Raw genomic sequence first — 16,080 nt, forward strand, 5'->3', positions numbered from 1 at the left:
GGCGATGCAGATGATGGCTTGTTCTTTAATTATTAGGGAGTAGTGTAATTAATTTAAGATTGTGTAATGTAACTTGTGTTCTTTCCTTTACACCCGAAAGACCGTCTAATTTTAACCTCGACTAATGATTAATCGAATAACATGGTTTTTGTTATAAAAATTTATATTGTTGGATTCATTAAAGTATTTTTACTCCCTCCGATTTTTAATATTTGACGCCATTGACTTTTAAATATATATTTGATTATTTGTCTTATTCAAAAAAATTTATACAAATATTATCTATTTTGTTATAAGTTGGTTTATCATTAAAAATATTTTAAACCTATCTTATACGTTTATATATTTGCACAATTTTTTAATAAGAATGGTCATACATGTGATTAAAAGTCAATGGTGTTAAATATTCCCCTGCAGTAAATTGGTCAAAAAAAATGGTGTTAAATATTAAAAAATGGAGGGAGTATTTTCTTATGCCTGTGATTTTGCAACTGTAAGCGGCATTGTGCAAGAGATTGATTATTTCAATATTTTAGGCTATGTTTGGCTACTAGGGAACGCTTCACACGGGAGAAAAATCCCACGAGGGGATTGGATCAATTTCCCAACTGGTTCGTTCGGATCGGTTATTTGGTTTGGTGGCTGGAACGCATAAATCATCTTGCCAGGCATTATGCAAAGAACATACAAAGTTCTACAGAATTAGAAAACTAAAACAAAATGACAATGGCTAATCTTTAAAACAAGCACCTGCATTGATGACTAACGAAGACCATTCACCATTCACCATGATTAACTTGCTCACCTAGCCGTACAACCAAGGCTGTGTTTAGTTGGATCTAAAGTTTGGATTTTGGTTAAAATTAGAGATGATGTGACTGAAAAAGTTGTGTGTGTATGACAGGTTGATGTGATGGAAAAGGACTGAAGTTTGGATCTAAACTTTAAATCTAAACACAGCCCAAGATATTTTCAAGAGGCTGATAATCTTTTTAAAAATGCGCTAAGCAAAGAACGTGCAAGAGATAAATACTGAAGGCGCTCTCTCTCTTCACATTAGTTAGACTCACGATTGAAGCTCCCATCGTTTGGCATTCGGATTATAAGCCAAAATCAAAATTTAAATCTTTAAACGTAATTTATAACTTCTTTTAAAGACTTTTCATCGTAGTTTTTTCTAACTTTGTTTTTTAACAATAAATAACACATCTACAAAATTTTTACACAAATTATTTTTTCATTGCGAATATGCATATTCTGCATATTGACCATTTAGGCCAAACGATCAGGCCCTGACAATACATTCTCCATATAGGCAAATCATAACACATCTACCAAAACTTATATTCTTTAGACATATCAATAGGCCAAATGAATTCTCACCAATTTCTTGTGGTGATAACAGTTGGTTCTTACACTTGCGGAAAGACCGGTTGCTCGGCAGGAATTGCTCGCGGTTGCGAGCGGAGAGGAAGACGAGGCTCTCTCGGTGCAGGACGTCACGCCGCATCTGCGCAAGGGTGAGGAGCCAATTTTGCGAACCATTCGACGTACGCACGCGCCCCGCCTGCCCTGCCCGGCGAGGCGAGCGCGCGTGTTTCCCCTCTTCTCTCCACCACACATGCTTCAAGAGGCTAGGAGGGCATCCTCCCTTTTAAGGAGGTCCCCCTCTCATAGAATAAGCAAGGTGGTACTAAACTCCACATGCATGCCATCCCATGAGGTGGGTTTTTATGATTTTCCAAAGAATTAATCTTCGAATGGGCCTTAGCCCATCTATTAATTCCAACAGTAACGCCTAAGATGTATGAGTGATCTGGCAACAAAGATGAATTTGCATTTCGTAATACAAACATGAACCAGTCTTGTAATAAACATATCATTTTTTTTTGTTTACTTCTACATTCCGGTGTGTGGCGTTATGGCATTTTAAACTTGAATGAGGCATTTGCTTACCATTATGACATTTTGGTCCTTGGAACAGTGCTGTGTGGCATGTTTATATGATGCAATTTATGAGTAACCCTTTCATCTAATTAGCATTAGTAAAATTTAATATAACCATAGCGGTAGTATGGGTATCTATTATATTATTATTAAATTAAAGGAATAGAAAAAGGAGCCTCCACATTCACTTTCATGGCCTAGAAATTCTCACATTAATCGGAGAAAAAGAAAAAGTAGAGTCCATATAGAAATACAATTTAGAAATAGCTGAAATTCGGAATTAAAAAATTAGGAATATTATAAGAGGAGACTAGAGTCCATATAGAAATACAATTTAGAAATAGTTGAAATTCGGAATTAAAAAATAAGGAATATTAGAAGAGGAGACTAGAGTTCATATAGAAATACAATTAAGAAATAACTAAAATCCGGAATTAAAAATACGGAATATTAGGAGTAGAGTATAGAGTCCATATAGAAATACAATTATGAAATAATAGAAATTCGGAATTAAAAATAAGAAACATTAGAAGTAGAATATAGAGTTCATATAGAAATACAATTAAGAAAAAAAATAGAAATTCGGAATTAAAAAAAATAAGGAATATTAGAAGTAAAGTATAGAGTCCATATAGGAATTTAAAACTAACTAAAATTCGGAATAAACATAATAAAATTAAAATTAGAGTTTAGAGTCCGTATAAAAATACAATTTACAAATAACTAAAATTCGAAATTAAGAAAAACATGGGAAGAAGAGTTTAAAGTCAATATAGGAATACAATTTAGAAGTAACTGAAATTTGAAATTAAAAATTAAAGAATATTGAAAGATGAGTTTATATAGAAATACAATTTAGAAATAGCTGAAATTCAGAACTAAAAGTTAAGGAATATTAGAAGAGGAGACTAGAGTCCGTATAGAAATACAATTTAGAAATAGTTGAAATTTGGAATTAAATAAATAAGGAATATTAGAAGAGGAGAGAGTCCATATAGAAATACAATTAGGAAATAACTGAAATTTGGAATTAAAAGTAAGGAATATTAGAAGTAGAGTATAGAGTCCATATAAAAATACAATTAGGAAATAACTGAAATTTGGAATTAAAAATAAGGAATATTAGAAGTAGAGTATAGAGTCCATATATAAATACAATTAAGAAAAGAAATAGAAATTCGGAATTAAAAAATAAGAAATATTAGAAGTAGAGCATAGAGTCTATATAGTAATTTAAAACTAACTAAAATTTGGAATAAGCATAATAAAATTAAAAGTAGTGTTTAAAGTCCGTATAAAAATATAATTTACAAATAACTAAAATTCGAAATTAAGAAAAACATGGGAAGAAGAGTATAAAGTTAATATAGGACTACAATTTAGAAGTAATTGAAATTTGAAATTAAAAATTAAAGAATATTGAAAGATGAGTTTAGAGTCCACATAGAAATACAATTAGAAATAATAAAAATTCAGAATTAAAAAAAGAAATATTAAAATTCAGAATTATATATAGGAATATATATAATTTACAAATAACTAAAATTTAATATTAAAAATAATTAATAACTAACACCTATATAAAATACAATATGAATATTACACATTAGTACTTTCGTAAAGTTATTGCAAAATTTAAAATTATGTTGCTATTTTAATATATTTTAATAATATAATGAGAAAACATATATGCTATTATATGAGAGAAAATATAATGATGCTAGCCGCGCAATCTGCGCGGGCCACCATGCTAATTTTACTAATGAAGAATAAAACATCTTAGGTCTTTTTAATAGTCTGTTTGGTCAAGATGAAGATTGTTGTCGGTTTGTCTAGTGTAAAATAAACCTAAAATTATTCACGGAGCAATGTATGTATTATTAATTGGCTGGCATTCTCTGGATAATACTGTGGCAAGTTTTTACTTACAATAGGAGTATGTGACTAGGTGAGTTCATTAATCTCAGCTGAAATTGAAATAAGTACAGTATACATTGCCCGGGAATGAATATCATATTCTTCAATTTTTGCACTGAAGTGGGAAATGAAAGCAGTTTAGTTACATCAATCAGCAGAACGGAAATGAAAATGGTGACAGTGATGTCTGCCTATTGAAATTAACTATAGATTGAAGGGACATTTCCTGTTCTGAATCTTCCAAATCAGTAGGAATGTGGGGCAACAGCCCATCTTAGGCTGTGTTTAGATCCAAAGTTTGGATCCAAACTTCAGTACTTTTCCATCACATCAACCTGTCATACACACACAACTTTTTAGTCACATCATCTCTAATTTCTACCAAAATTCAAACTTTACGCTGAACTAAACACAACCTTAGAGCTGTGTAAATTTTGTGAAAGAACATAACAGAAGAATATATTTATTTTTTACTTTGAATACGGAAAGCACTGCAGTATAAACAAAGATAATCTTCTACAATAAATTGAAATGAATGCAGAACAAGCAGATACTGTAGCAGAGTAATGTCTGGAGATCACCGTAGAACAATAGAAATGCAGAACAATAGGAAAACTTGGCAAGCAAGAAGAAAAGGATTAGCAGCCGCGTGGCTTCAGACAAGAAGCCTATAAAACCGCAGCAATCTCCTCAACGAATCTTCCCACTTGCCCTCTTCTTCTTCCCACCATTCCCAATCCCATCCAAAAGTTTCCAGAAACTCATCCTCCTCCTCCTCCCCCTCCCATGGCCGACGCAAACATGGCGTGGGCGGAGCTCCCCGAAGAGTGCCTCGCCGGCATCCTCCACCACTTCCTTTGCCTCTCTGACCACTCCATGTTCTCCGGTGTCTGCACACGGTGGCGCACCATCGCTATGCGGCATCTGCCGCCTATGCAACCGTGGCTGTTCATGCCGTCCACCAACGCGACCTCCTTCTGCGTCGCCTGCGAGCGCACCCACCAGGGGCCCCGCCTACCGGACAACGCCCGTGGCGCGCGCTTCTGCGGCGCCCACCTTGAAGGTTGGGTCGCCGCCGCCGAGATTCCGCATGATGACCGCTCTGTCCCGGGGAATCTTGCCCCCGCTCTGCTCAACCTCTGCACCGGCGAGCGCGTCCTCCTCCCGAGATCCCTCCGCAACAACAACCCTGATACCACCTTCATCAACCACATCCAAGCCGTCATCCTCTCCTATACCCCATGTCAGGCTCACCCGTACTACGCCGCCGCCATAGTGTCCGGCAAGCCCAACATCATGTTCTGGCGCCCCGGCATGAACGAGTGGACGCCGCCGATGCTGAAGTGGGGCTCCGGGTTCAAGATTTGGCAGAAGCAGCTATCCAAGGACCCAATCGAGGACGCCAAGTACTTCTCCGCTGGCTCGCTCGGTGTGGGGTTCTATGTCCTCATCAACAAGGAGGACCTCCTGGTGTACACGCCCAAGGCCAACGACAGGCACCGCGAGCTCACGATGTCGTCCGTGAACAAGTACCTGGTCCGCAGACCGCAGGAACCCCCGACCGGCCATGGCGGAGACAGGGGAGGTGCTCGCCCGCTACCTCGTGGAGTCCCGCGGGCAGCTGCTCATGGTCGTCAGGTTCGCCTCCACGGAGAAGGCCACGGTGGCGTTTGAAGTCTTCAAGCTGGAGCTGAAGCCGCTGTCGAGCTGAAGCTGCTGTCCTGGAAGAAACTCACCTTGGACACCCTCGCAGACCGGAGGATCTTCCTCGCGCGAGGCTGCTCCATCGCCGTCGAGATGAGGAACCCCTGCTCTCCCAGCATCTACTTCCTGGATGACTCCGCGAGGTTCAGCGGCGCAGGGAGCTCGACCTCGCAGGCGCAGCAGGTCCAGGGGCCGTTCCCCTGCGGCGACACCGGCAGATGCTGCGAGCAGGGCATCGTCCGCTGCCTACCGCGAGAGTCGCCATCGGACTCCTCGCCGTGGACTTGGTTCTACCTGCCCCCAAACGGCGGCCTTTGTGAATGGTTTGAGATGCAAGCAACCAAACAACTGGAACAGCTGAGACTTCATGTGCTTCAGGATGGGTAGAGTTTTGTGCGGATTGCTTCAGTATTCTCTTAATTCAGCTCCGGTAATCGTTCAAAATTTGGCAATACGTTTGAGTAAGGATTGAGACATGAATCTTTGTTACTATTTGATACTGATGATGCTTTATCTCTGTCAATATTCCATTCTTGCAGTTCTGATTTTCCTTACCCATGAAGATTGTGCTCTGTGTTACTAGTTCTTTCATTGACATATGATGCCTGATGCCTCTGCCGTGCTGTTAATCATTTAGCATTCTACTGTGAGAAACTTTGTTATCTGCATTTGTCTAATTACTGAATGATGCCTGCTATAATTTTCAAAATTGATTATGCTGAACTTGTCCTATAATCTTGCACATTCTAGCTTGTTCTTCATTTTTACCTTAGGCAGTGCACGCAAAACGGAGCGACTCATTAGAGTATTAGGTAATTTTTTTCGAAAAATGGATTAATATGATTTTTTAAAGCAACTACGGTGTAGAAATTTTTTGCAAAAAAATACACTGTTTAATAGTTTGAGAAAGAGGAGGGGGGGGGGGGGGGGGGGCGTAAATTGGGAGAACGAATGCAGCCTAATCATGCATGTAATAAGGGGCTGACCGGGTTCAGATCACGATCGGCTAGTGTACATTTTTTGTTTTTACAGTAGCGGTTTTCTTGTTTTTTAGTTACAAGACCGAGTCCAAGGACGTGGGATGGCGCGTTCAGTAGTTTGGATCCAGTAAAGTCGTTGGTTGTTATGCGTGTAACGAACTCCCAGTGGAGCTAATAAAAGGAGAAGAGAAATCAGAAAAGCTGCCGATAGTACGCAGCACAAACCTCTGTCTAACTCTGTTTTTCGTTCTCTGCATTTGTTCGTCAGTTTACTGTATACGTTCGGCAAGATTCAGTTAGCCAATTTCTTCAGAACTTCAGAGAGAGAGCTGTGCTGACAGATTACCTTAAGACTGCTATGTTCATGTCGACTCTTTCATGTTTTCTGAAAGATTCTTTCAAACGTTCTTACGAACTTGAAATCTGAAGTTGGTTGGTTTTGCTGGGTTGGTTTTGCCACAGCAATATTGTGTAGATTTTTCAGTATTCTGGTGATTCAGGGATGGTTCTCCTTTTAGATTGTGCAGTATGTTTGGGTAAGAAACGAGACATGAATCTTTGTTACTACATCACGACATGAATGAATATTTTGGTGCTGATGCTTATCTCAGGCAATATTTCAGACTCACAGTTAGGAGTTTTTGGTAAAATTTTTCCAGATCCATGGCAATTGTCCTGACTACTGAGTTTGTGACCGGGAGTCACTACTACAAAACTGGAACCTACACTAAATGTGTCGTTTTTCAAAAACAGGCACCTATATTTATATTATAGGCATCGGTTATAGGTAAAAACCAACACATATAATATAGTATAGGTGCCTATTCTAAAGTCTGAACCGACACCTATACTTATATTTACGGTTCTTAGAAAAAACCAGCACCTAACAAAAATGAGCCAAAATGATCATTTTAACCCCACCCACCGAAGTCAGGTCAACTGCACTGTCCATTTTATCCTTATCCTTATCTCTCCATGCCACGTCTCTCTCTCGCACTCTCCCCCTATGCCACATCCATCGCCGCCGCTGTCGAAACATGAATTCGGCAATAATAAAAGGGGTAGCGCACGAGACCTAAAAGTGGATGGATGCAGAGACAAGGATTTAGACAGGTTCAGGCCCTCTCAATGAGAGGTAATACCCTACTCCTGTTTAGGGATTTGAATCCGCCGGGTGTATTAGATCTGACGATCTAGTTGTGTCTCATGCCCCCTAGAGGGCCTCCTGCCCACCTTATATAAGATGGGGGGGGGGCAGGATTACAAGATAGAAACCTTAACCAATACGGTATCGGTTTCCTAAATCTATTTTACAATATTGCCAAACCAGGACTTTAGGCCGTTCCGTAATATACAAGAAAACGTAATACCCAAGTTATGATCTGTTACATATTTCATAAATATAAGCTATCCCCTATACCAGTCGGATAACTATGTCGTGTGGGTATGGGGTACCCATAATCTCCACAGCCACTCTCCGTCTCCTCCCTCCGCCCACACCAAGGCCCTCCCCACCATCTTCATCGCCCCCAAATCTTCGCTTCCGTGCCTCCAAATCTCCACCCCCGCACAAAGTGAGCGTTGCTCAACTGGTTAGGTTCACACCCGAGTTCAAATCCTAGATTTGACACGGGTGCTCATATTTACGACTAATTATTCTTTCAGTTGTACACAATGTACTTGTTGACAACGATATGCCTATGGTGACTTCGTCGAGCTCAAGATATGCCGGCCTAGTCTTCTGGATGTGCTCATAGGGGTAAGGTGTACGTGTGTGCGTGTTGTGAGCGCCTGTGTTTGTACTGTGTTTCTCAAAAAAAAAACTCCACCCCCGCGCCCCCAAATCCCCGCGTCGGGATGGGCATGCACCCCTTCCCCGTGGCGGCAGTGACGTAGCTCATGGAGGTGGTCAGGCTCGGCCGCGGAGTGGAGGAGGGCGACATGGAGAAGCTCCCCTTCCTCAAGTGTGTCACCATGGAGACACTACATATGCACCCGCCGATCCGGCTCCTCCATGAGGCGGTGGCGGACTGCGTCGTCGACGGGTACTCCGTGCCAAAGGGCACCCCTGTGATGGTTAACGTTTGGACCGACAAGAGCATCGGCCACAACCCTGGGTAGCGGGGATGGATCTCATGGGTGGATGCTTTGAGCTCCTTTCATTTGGGTCAGGATGGAGGGAGTGCCCCACCATTGTGCTCGGGTTGTACGAGCTGGAGCTCGTGGAAGCGTCTACGGATCGGTCACCCGATCCGAGTCTGGGGAGATCGGGCGTCGTCCCAGTCGTCCGATGTAGCGTGCGCGCGCCTGCCGTCGGATCGTCAACCAGACACCTTAATGGGATGTTCCACCCCGACAGAGCTAGGTGAAACAAACCGAGGGTGCCCGAGCAGCGCGGGTCAACGCCATGCCCCGCGCGGGGGGGGGGGGGGGGAAGGGGGGTGGGTGGGGGAGAGCTCCGCTGGCGGCGCGTGCTGACCTCGCCGCAGCTACTCCCAGCGCTGCTGCAACACCAACGCGCCGCCGCCACCGCTGCAACACCCACGCGCCGCCGCCGCTGCAACACCGACGTTCCTCTTCTCTAGCCTTATCTCCGCCACTGCAACGTCGTCGCCCCCGCCGCACGACGAACTCTGGCACACAACTAGTCCTCTCCGACCATCTGCAACATGTCGCATGTGGAACAAACTTCCCATCCGCTGGCGGTGAGGGTTTCCATCACCGGGACACAGCCAGTGATAAGTTCTTCTGCAGATAGCCGTGGAGTGCTCTCAGCACCCCTCCCCCCACAAAATGTGTTGCAATTTCAGGTTAGTAAAAAGGCAGAAACATATTGTCAAATCTAGCAGGCTTCCATGTTTTTTGCTTCCCTGTGCATGACATTTCTATTTCACATGATGAAACATATTGTCTCAGAGAGATGAAACATGTCTTGTATACTCAGTGAAACAATTTTAACTGAAAACTAATGTGTTGCAGGTGCTAGTGCTACTTGTATAGATTAGTTTCATGTTTCTATGTGTAGTTTGATTAATGTTTTGTGAGATAAGATTGTTGGCCTCTCTGTTGTACCTGTTGAAAAAAGGATGTGCTTCCCTGTGCATATGTGCCTTACACTTCTATTTCAGCATGCTGGAACATGCTCAATCAACTTACTGAAACAATTTCTATATACTAACTGAAACAAAAATAACTGACAGATACTAAACTATGTGTTGATATTTGTAGTGGTACCAGAATAGATTTTGGTTTCATGTTTTCATTGCATAGTTTTATTAAAATGTTTCTGAGGCAAGAATGTTGCCCTCTGTTGTACATGATGAGACATATTATTTTAACTTAATCAAAACATGTTCTATATACTAATTGAAACAAATTTAACTAACAAACAAACGAAACTGTTGAAACAGAGTACAACTTTTGGTGGATGTGCTGTGGCAGCGAGCTCATCTATTTGAAATGATGTTGCGTTATCTAGCCATCATATTCAGAGCACAGCAGAAATGGAGATTGAAGATAATGCTGTTTTGAATGAAATGGGTTTAGATGACAGTGGAAATGTGTCAGTTTTTGTTGAAGAGGGTGATGAGGACGATAGGACAAGTGTTGAGGACCAACTTGAGGAACAAGAAGAAGATGTTGTGTGCTCTCCACCAATAGTTTCATATGTTGGAATGGAGTTTGATACTGTTAAGGAAGCAAAAGTAGTATACAATGCTTGAGAGGTAGTCTCATTGAAACGGTTATCAATCTCTTGAAGTAGCCAATCAATAACAGTGTTAAAGCAATCCACATGGTAATGATGTATATTTGTTATTCCACTTTTCCTCCGAGGCCTTTGTGGATGAATATATGTTTCTTCCATTTCCAACTTGATCATGTCATTCTTGTCACAGAAGGCATACACATCACTTTGCAATTTTTCCCAACCATCTATTCTAAACCCATTCAAGAGAGACCTAGTTGATTTCACACATTTATAGCCCAAAGATTAAGGGTTATCGGTGACGGGTTTCACTCTCATCTTTGCCAAGCCGTAACACTAGTCCCATCACCAATGACCTTAACGGGCAGCAACTAAATCCTATCACGGGGCCGATTGGGATGCCCGGTTTTGTACTAGTGGGTGGAGGAGAGAGAGCATAATCATCCCTTATATCAGAAGTAGCCCGCCAACACAAGCTCTAACAGACACTAGTTCAAAGATTAATTAGTACGCGAGAGTAAACTACTCCCTCCGTTTCAGGTTACAAGACTTTCTAGCATTGCCCACATCTATTATATTATTAAAACAACTTTAAAAAGAGGCACCATGTTCGCTGTGGGGCTAGAAATTCCCACATTAATCGGAGAAAAAGAAAAGAAAAGGAGAGTCCAAGTAGAAATACAATTTAAAAATAGCTGAAATTCGGAATTAAAAATAAGCTATATTGAAAGAAGTTTCCATATAAGAACCTAATACGAGATTCATCAAAAATCGAAATAAAATCGAAAATTAGAAAAAAAAAAAGGTGAGTCCAAGCAGAAATACAATTTAAAAATAGCTGAAATTCGGAATTAAAAATAAGCAATATTGAAAGAAGAGTCCAAACAAGAACCTAATATGAGATTAATTAAAATTCAGAATAAAAATAAAAATAAAATCCAAAATTAGAAAAAAAAAATAAAGAAGAGTTCAAAGTAGGAATACAATTTAAAATTAGCTGAAATTCGGAATTAAAAATAAGCAATATTGAAAGAAGAATCCATATAAGAACCCAATACGAGATTAATTAAAATTCAGAATAAAAATAAAATAATATCCAAAATTAGAAAAATTAAAAGCGAGTTCAAGTAGGAATACAATTTTGAAATAACTAAAATTGAAAATAAAAAATAAAAATATTAAAAGAACACAATACGGTATTAATTACAATTTGAAAAAAAATCTGAAATTAGAAAAATAAAAATAAGATTTTAATTAGGAATAAAATTTATAAATAAGTAAAATTTGTAATAAAATTAAAGACTATTGAATGAAAAGACCATCTAAAACACATGACGAGATAAATTAAGTAACAGGCCTATAAAGGAGTAGAGTGGTGGCGGTTGATACCACATATAAAAACTGTTAATAAAACACCAAATAGAATCCTAATGACGATTAAAAGGAGGGACGACAGGCAGGCCGTGAAGCAAATGAGTAAGGCGTTTGCCGTGACTTTTAGAAAGTAAAAAAAAACCCATTTATAATCATATTCGATTTTTAAAATCTCAATGACAATAAAAAGGAGGAGCAGCGGGCGGGATCTATAGGAGTATAGTTGCAGAGCCGCCAACGGCTAACGGGACTTCTAGAAAATAAAAAATGATTTCCAACGATAGTTATGTTCGATTTTTAGAATCACAATGACAATAAAAAATAGGCGGTGGATGGGTTATAGAGGAGCATAGTGGCATTGTTTGACGGGACTTCTAAATATTATAAAAAATGAAACCCAACAAGACAATAAACTATAAAAACTACAAGGTCCATTTTTTAAAGGTTCGGAACTTCTAAAAGAAAAAAAAACAATAATAATCATGTTCGATTTTAAAATCTCAATGACAATAAAGAAGGGAGGCAACGGGCGAGCCGTAGAGAAATACAATGGCAAAGTCGCTGACGGTTTGGCAGGACTTCTAGAAAGTAAAAACGAACCCAAACGATAATTATGTTTGATTTTTAAAATCTCAATGATAATAAAAAAAAAGAGATAGTGGACGGGGCCATAGAGGAGTATAATGGCAACATTTGACGGGACATCTAGAAATTATAAAAATGAAACCCTACGTGACAATAAACTCCAAAAGTATAAGATCTAATTTTTAAAGGTTCCAAGGATAATGAATAAAAATAGTGGTAGATCGAGCAAGCAAATAAAGAAAGAGATAACATAAGGATAGCAACTGGTGTGACTTTTAAAAACTATATATTAGAAACACGTGGATGATAAGGTTTGATCTTTTAAAGTCTTAAAGACAATGAGATAACTATTTAATAAAATTTAAGTAAAATCATACTAAAAAAATATATATGATTTTGTTTGGGTGCTAGCCGCGCAATTGCACGGGCCACCCAACTAGTTCATATATATGTTAATGAATTTAGACATATATATGAATGTGGCTAATGGTAGAAAGTCTTATAACCTAGAACGGAGGGAGTAGTAACCGAAATTTTGACAATTTGACCCTTTTGAAAAACTTATTTGAAGAATAGGCTGTGTCAAAAACTTATTGCAAAAATAGGCCGAAATTCAGCGCCGAGAACATTGACGCTAAGCTAGAATGTCTCAGCGCCACATATTTTGACGCTAAACATCTATCCCGAGGTGGCAGGGTTTGCTATGTCATTGTATCTCAGCGCCAATGTCACTGGCGTTGAACTCCCTGCTAGGTAAATAGGGTGTATGGACTTTACTTAACAACAAGCGTGTGCTAGTGTAGTGGTGGAACTTTATTTGTTCACCCAGGAGGTCGTGTGTTCGACTGCTCAATGATGCATCTTTTTTATTTTTTTCCCACTTCACAACTTTAATCATTTTTATTTTTTTCCCACTTGACAACTTTGTCTCCTGATCATTGTTAGTAATTTATAGATATTATTAAGCTAAACATTATATGATGTAATAAAAATAAATACACTTCTTCTCGATATTTCAATTCAAAAATAAAAAGGAAATTAAATTACAAAGGAAAAAAGGGTGCAGGTACAAGGGCTCGAACCCGTGACATATTGAGTACAATACCTAACAATCCAACCACTACAGCAAGCAAACAATACTCTACTACAGCAAGCAAACAATACTGTTAACGTACTCACTTATGTAACATTTTAGATGGATGGGAGCTCAATGACGTGGCGCTGACCACCAATGACGTGGTGTCCAGCTCTGATAGGCTTTAGCGCCATAATTTATGGCGCTGAGACGTTACATCTCAACACCACCCTTTGGTGCTGAAGTTTTGGCCTATTTTTACAATAAGTTTTAAGTTTTTGACACAAACTAATTTTCAAATAAGTTTTTTAAAAGGGTCGAATTGTCAAAATTACTGGAGTAGTAAGATAGTGTTGGGGTTTGTGTAGAAGTAATAATGCAGTATCTTGCACAGGTACATGGCTCTTAGTTGACGAGGAGATCGATGACATGAACAAAATTTAAGAGGTACGTACTCTTAGTATGAACTTGCTCTAATTATAGGGAGTAATTAAGAGGTCGAATTTTCCGAACACATTTAATAATCGAGCCTAACATACTAATGTGAATGTAAATGTGTTCACAGCTTTATACGTGAGGCGTCATATACAATATGGCAACAATTTGTAGCAAAAATATGGCATGCATCTACATGCATGCATGCATGCATGCATGTATGGATACTTGTGTACCCGTCTAAGTTGTATACATATCCACTTATTTCTCAGAAAGATTCATGCATATATAATATGGAGTATATAGCTAGCTAGAGAGCATATGCATGAACTGATTGACAGTTCAACATCTGTATGTGTAATAGCTGCAAGTAAGGTAACTGATTTGAACAGAATAGATGAACACACCATATATATGCAAACTAATTAATTAATTAATAAGCTAGCTAGCAGCAGGGTACATACATGGTATAGCTAGTATTTGCACCCAAATGTAGTCTCAATTAAGTATGCACCAACATGGTGTAGTGGATCAAAATCTGGCAAGTAGATAGTAACAGGATAACATTGAGTGGATCATATAGACATGTATCGTCGTCGTAGTAGTATGATATACTAGATGATTAGTGGTACTAGCAGCTAGTTATCTAGGAGTTGTACTTTCTCCTGTTATCTAGCTTCAGGCTTTGGCCTGCAGGGGGGGGGGGGGGGGGGGTGGTCTGTACAGTTGAGCTAAGCAGCATGACAGTTATATGACAAAAGCAGCTTCCAGCACAGGACACAGTGAGTATTTAAAACTGGCAAAACTGTTCCAATCGCGCGCAGAGCGGAGAGGAGAGGAGAGGAGAGCAGCTTCTCGAACTCGAACGTGTGGATACCCAGACGAGACTTCACCTTGAGCAAGACAGTGAGTATTCAGAGCGGCAAAACTGTTCCGATTGCAGAGAGCAGCTGGTCAAATGTGTGAATATCCAGATGAGGCTTCGCCTTGAAAGCATGTCTTCCACCCCTGAGCGCTTGGCAGCAATCATCCCAGTTCTGGAACAGATTTGTGAGTAGTTCCCCAACCGTTCTATGTTCATCAGAGGTCCTACCCATCAGGTATACTACTCGCTTCTTCAGCAAGGGGAATCTGAACACTTCTGGAAATACAGCACACGTCTTGAAGAGCATCTTTTGTAAGTATGACAATGGGACCCGGGTGATTCTCAGGATCATGCAAACTTAGGGCCTTGTAGATCTCAATTGGAGTTTCTTTGCTCACCTTGAGTTTTGATATGTTTGCGGCCAGTCCTCTGACGCCGTAGTTGGACTCAAAGTGTAGGTCCTCAGACTCAGCATTGTCTGGAATACCAGGGTTCAGGTCTTTGAACTTGTACCACTTTCCTTGAGCTTTGAAAGCAACCAGATAGAGATTTTCATAGTTGAACAGAAGGCGGACACGGCCGTGCTGATGCTTTTCGGCGAACCGACTACCAGGTTTCGGGAAAAGTATTATCTCAAAGCATCCCGAGGCCGGCACACAAACTGGTATTCCCTCCACGGTGGCTACCGCTCTGGTTGTAATTCTGGAAACAATGCTATTGATGAGGGATGCATATGTGTTCTTAATAGTACGACCCTCGGGATCTCCAATTGGGAAATGGAATTTGTCCGCCATTGATCGATCTTCAGTTAGCCTGCAATATAATGCATGCATGATGATATATGATGGATATACAGTCTATCGATCGATGTAGCACAAACAAATAAAACAAGCAGGAGATCATGATCGACTAATTAATTATATGCATGAATGAATTGAATTTAAGCACATGATAACTTTGGTTGATTTGGTATATATGGGTCGCAGTACTGGACGGACGGACGAACGAACCAACGAACGAACGGGAAATCGATCGATCGAGTAGTAAATAAGGTTGGTGGCCAAGCACACCTCCAGCATGCAGCAGCAAGCTTAATTAGCAATCTAGCTAGGTATTAGACATCAATATATCAGCAGTACCTTAATTAGTCAGTCAGATAAGATGTGTGTAGTCAATGGCCGGCGAATTGCCTGCCTGCTGCTGCGACGGGAGGGAATTAGATTAAGAGCAATAACTAAACTAATTCATCTCCAGCACCATCTAGCCGCCGGAGAACGTACGCGTGCAATGCAACCAGGATCAACACTGCACTGCTTACCTTAGTCACTCAGATGGAGTATAGTTGGAGTTGGAGATCGGTCGCCGGCTTCTTTCGGTTCAAATCTGCGGAGGATGACCTGCATGCGGCGACGGCCAGGAGTGAATGAGATTAAATTAATTAACTAGTTCAATTCCAGTTCCAGCGCGCGTGGGGGTGGCCGGAGAAAGTGTG

At 40.2% G+C, this 16,080-nt stretch overlaps 1 pseudogene; it reads left to right on the forward strand.

Annotated features, from left to right (window-relative positions):
- Nucleotides 1-4,614: 4,614 nt before the first annotated feature.
- On the forward strand, nt 4,615-6,160 carry LOC127763960 (uncharacterized; annotated as a pseudogene).
- The last annotated feature ends 9,920 nt before the right edge of the window (nt 6,161-16,080 follow it).

Source organism: Oryza glaberrima, chromosome 2, assembly GCF_000147395.1.
Source record: "Oryza glaberrima chromosome 2, OglaRS2, whole genome shotgun sequence".
Taxonomy (NCBI): domain Eukaryota; kingdom Viridiplantae; phylum Streptophyta; class Magnoliopsida; order Poales; family Poaceae; genus Oryza; species Oryza glaberrima.